General features: G+C 51.4%; 1 protein-coding gene across 1 annotated transcript in view; it reads left to right on the forward strand.

The window, feature by feature from the left end:
- LOC143020213 (lachesin-like) overlaps positions 1-5,000 on the forward strand; it is a 562,070-nt gene that overhangs the window by 326,744 nt on the left and 230,326 nt on the right. The window lies entirely within an intron of this gene.

Here is a 5,000-nt window from a genome sequence, read left to right on the forward strand (position 1 = left end):
GGATGAAGAATAAAAGCGAAATGAAGTTCCGTGCGGTGGGCCGCATCGGTAATCTATAGGAGGATGGGGAGAAGGATGTAGGGGTAGGCAGGAGATGGAGCAGGTGTATGGGGGAGGATGAGGAGGAAGGAGGAGTGGTAGGAGGAGGAGGAGAAGGATGTAGGGGTAGGCAGGAGATGGAGCAGGTGTATGGGGGAGGATGAAGAGGAGGGAGGAGTGGTAGGAGGAGGAGGAGGAGGAGTGGTAGGAGGAGGAGGAGGAGAAGAAGGATGTAGGGGTTGGCAGGAGATGGAGCAGGTGTATGGGGGAGGAGGAGGAGGGAGGAGTGGTAGGAGGAGGAGGAGGAGAAGGAGGAGGAGGATGGGGAGAAGGATGTAGGGATAGGGAGGAGATGGGCCAGGTGTATGGGGAAGAGGTAGGAGGAGGCGTGAGGAGGGAGGAGGAGGAGGAGGAAGAGGTGGAGAGGGATGAAGATGAAGAGGAGGTTGAGGAAGAGGAAGAGAAGGAGGACGGGAAGGAGGAAGGAGGATGAGAAGAGGGAGGAGGAGGATGGGGAGGAGTAAGGAAAAGAGAGGAGGAGGAGGAGGAGGAGGAGGAGGAGGAGGAGGAGGAGGAGGAGGTGATGGGGAGGGGTGGAAGAGAAGGAAAAGAGATAACTTGTAGTGTTCTGTAGCCAACACGTGAAATTACCCCTTCAGGACTCGTGATCGCCGAGTACGGGATAAACAATAGTCACCCCTTAGAACATGCGTCCGACTAAACATACATTCGACTAATTTTAATTAATATAATAACAATGTTCATTATAATAACTTAATTTATTTTGTAAATAAAACAAAACATATCCTTCTACATACTGTAAGAAGCATATTTATGTATTGTAAATAGATTTTAAATAATTGTATACCAAAGACCAAGAATCCAGAATTTCGCTACAAATATTGTAAATACCATCATCACCATTTCCAATAAACAGATCAGTCATGGGATTGACTTTAAATATCCTAGCTTCCTCCAAGAAGGACAATTGTAGTAACCACTACATTTGGTGACCCTGGAGTGACCGCCGCCAGCCCCGCCAGCCCCGCCCGCCGCCCTGCCGTGCCCAGCCCCGCCCGCCGCCCTGCCGTGCCCAGCCCCGCCCGCCGCCCTGCCGTGCCCAGCCCCGCCCGCCGCCCTGCCGTGCCCAGCCCCGCCCGCCGCCCTGCCGTGACCAGCCCCGCCCGTCGCCAGCCCCGACCGCCGCCCTGCCGTGCCCAGCCCCGCCCGCCGCCCTGCCGTGCCCAGCCCCGCCCGCCGCCCTGCCGTGCCCAGCCCCGCCCACCGCCCTGCCGTGACCTGCCCCGCCCTGCCGTGCCCAGCCCCGCCCGCCGCCCTGCCGTGCCCAGCCCCGCCCACCGCCCTGCCGTGCCCAGCCCCGCCCGCCGCCCTGCCGTGCCCAGCCCCGCCGTCCCGGGTTGTCCTGCCCGTTGACCCAGCCTGCCCAACCCAGCTGCCCACGAACATCGCTGCATACTAATCACGTAAGCATGACGGACGATCAACAACAGGAAGTAAGTGCATTCCGCGCACCCCCTTTTTCCAACCGCGACCCAACAATATGGTTCACAATCCTCGAGTGTAACTTTAAGGCAAACCGCATTACCACCAGCCTTACGAAGTTTTCACATGCTTGTGGTCTCTTACCATCTGACGTACTCCTCCAAGTTTCAGACACCATCTCCAAGGCACCTACATCCGGTACCCCATACGAAGATTTGAAGAAAGCCGTTCTGGACCGCCTTGAGTCTTCCGAAGCTACACGCCTGCAGGAGCTCCTCTCGAAAGAAGAACTTGGAAATGAGAAACCATCCGACTTGCTGCGACGCATGAAGCGATTGCTCGGAGACAAATACGCAACATTCGACACCTCCATCTTGCGCCACCTATTCTACCAGCGCCTACCAACAACCATCCAAGGCAACCTCTTCAGCGCCAAGAACAAGCTCTCGCTCGACGAGCTAGCCACACTCGCTGATGAGTTCATGGCTTCGGTACCAGTTGCGCGCCCTACCATCGCTAACCTCGCCGACCAGTCTGCAACTCAGGCGTTAACCGAGCTAGTCTCTAAACTCACCCTCCAGGTTAGCGCCCTCCAAGAGCAGGTTGCCAACCTTCAACAACGACCCCCGTCACCAAGATACTACCGCAACCGCTCCAGGTCTACGTCCAGAGGAGACCCAAGCACACATCAGGCGTCTGCTACTACCATCGTCGCTTTGGACAAGATGCGAGGAAATGTACACAGCCGTGCACCTTCTCACCGTCACCTTTAAACACGATGGGCGAACGCTAACGGCGCACAGCGTTCGCCAACATACATCGAAACTCTTCTTCGTATTTGATCCACTCTCCAACACCACATACCTCATCGATACCGGAGCTGAAGTCAGTGTCCTGCCTGCCACAGCAAGCCAGCACTCACTGCCGCCGATGTCTTCCCTCTACGCAGCCAACGGCACCAAGATACCCGTTTTCAAGAGGAAGACACTTCAGCTAGAACTCAACCTCCGCCGATCCTTTGAGTGGACCTTCTACGTTGCATCAGTTTCCCAACCCATCCTTGGCGCCGATTTTTTGACCCACTTCGATCTCCTGATCGATATTAAAAATCGCAAGCTCCACGACCCCCTTACATCGATGTCATCCTACGCCAGGCCAACAACCGGAGTAAGTAGCCAGCTTTCAACCATCAGTGCTGATAACAAGTTTGCTTCTCTCCTCAGGAACTTTCCTGCCTTGACACAACCTTACTCCACGACCACGACTGTGAAACACCACGTAGTGCACCACATAGAGACTACGGGACCTCCAGTCTACGCCAAAGCCCGTCGTCTGGCTCCGGAACGCCTCAAGCTAGCCAAGGCAGAACTGGAAGCCCTCATGCGTCAAGGTATCATTCGTCCAAGTTCAAGCAACTGGTCGTCAGCTCTCCACATCGTCCCCAAAAGCAACGGCGACATCAGGCCATGCGGTGACTACCGCGCCCTCAACTCACGAACTGTGATGGATAGGTACCCAGTTCCCAATATACAGGAGTTTTCCTCACACCTTGCAGGAACTCGCGTATACTCCCGGATCGATCTTGTAAAAGCCTTCCATCATATTCCGGTCAACCCGCCTGACACATCCCCAAAACAGCTGTCACAACACCTTTTGGCTTGTTCGAATACGTTCGAATGCCCTTCGGCCTCAAGAACTCTGCCCAAACTTTCCAGAGATTCATGGACGAAGTCCTGCGAGGCCTGCCTTTTTGCTTCACCTACATCGACGATGTGCTCATCGCCAGCCCTGACGAAGCCACGCACCAAGACCATCTGAAGCAAGTCTTTACCCGCCTACAAGACTACGGCATCCACATCAATCTCGAGAAATGTGACTTCGGTGTGTCATCCATCAACTTTCTAGGACACACCGTCACACCTTCAGGCGTCACCCCTGTCTCATCCCGCTGCGACGCCATCCAGAGTTTCCCGAAACCTACAACACAGCGCCAACTCAAGCAATTCCTTGGTATGTTAAATTTTTACAATCGTTTCATTCCAGGCTGCGCTCAACTGCTCCAACCGCTCTACTCCATGATCAAGCCGTGCAAGAGGGGACGTTCCATCGTACTCAACTGGGACGTCGAAACTGATGCAGCTTTCATGGCAGCCAAAGAAGCACTCGGGAATGCTACCGCCCTTAGTTTCCCTATTCCTGATGCCATCACTTCCATCTCGACAGATGCTTCAGACACAGGTGTCGGCGCAGTTCTGCAGCAATACATCAACGATGCCTGGAAACCCATCGCCTTCTTCTCAAAGAAGCTCAACAATGCCGAGAAGAAATACAGCGCCTTCGACAAGGAACTCCTAGCCATCTACAAGGCTGTCAACAGGTTCAGGTATTTCGTCGAAGGACGACAATTCCACATATACACCGACCACAAACCAATCACAACAACATTCATTCATAACAAGCCTGCATACCTCCTCTCGGACAACGAACAAGATCCTGTTGCTCTTCCGACACCTCCGGACACACGGGCTACAAACCACAAACACACTACAAAGAAAAAACAGATATCGTTCCTCCTGCCTCGTCACTAGGGGGAGAGTTCTGTAGTGTTCTGTAGCCAACACGTGAAATTACCCCTTCAGGACTCGTGATCGCCGAGTACGGGATAAACAATAGTCACCCCTTAGAACATGCGTCCGACTAAACATACATTCGACTAATTTTAATTAATATAATAACAATGTTCATTATAATAACTTAATTTATTTTGTAAATAAAACAAAACATATCCTTCTACATACTGTAAGAAGCATATTTATGTATTGTAAATAGATTTTAAATAATTGTATACCAAAGACCAAGAATCCAGAATTTCGCTACAAATATTGTAAATACCATCATCACCATTTCCAATAAACAGATCAGTCATGGGATTGACTTTAAATATCCTAGCTTCCTCCAATAAGGACAATTGTAGTAACCACTACAGACTGTTAAGGGAATAATGGTGGTGGTAATAGGCGATGGTGAAGGTGATAGTGATAATGGCGAGTATATAGGAGGCAACGAAATTATTTGTTATGATGAGTTACAATAAGGCCCTGTTCACACTAGCGGTTTTGAACCGCGCAAAAACCGCGGCGGAACCGCTTTGTCAAGGAAAAAATGTGCGGTTGTGTGTGAGCCCTCCCATTGATTTGCATTGTAATTGAACCACTGTGGTTGAAATTGCTAGTGTGAACAGGGCATGATAAAAGATGGCGACAGGAGACATTTTTGCCCATGAAAAAAAAGGAGTTAGGTGTTTAAACAAATAAGTTTTAAGATTTCAAACTATATTAAATTAAACTGCCTCGGCCTTTGACAACAAGCTTACAAGGTTCGGAAAATTATTCTCATCCATTTCTGGGACAAATCTACGTCTTCACAGCTTGAAACCATTGCTTCACATCCGATTAGTA

The sequence above is a fragment of the Oratosquilla oratoria genome, chromosome 39 (genome assembly GCF_046742065.1).
Source record: "Oratosquilla oratoria isolate Oo_2021 chromosome 39, ASM4674206v1, whole genome shotgun sequence".
NCBI classification, from domain to species: Eukaryota; Metazoa; Arthropoda; class Malacostraca; order Stomatopoda; family Squillidae; genus Oratosquilla; species Oratosquilla oratoria.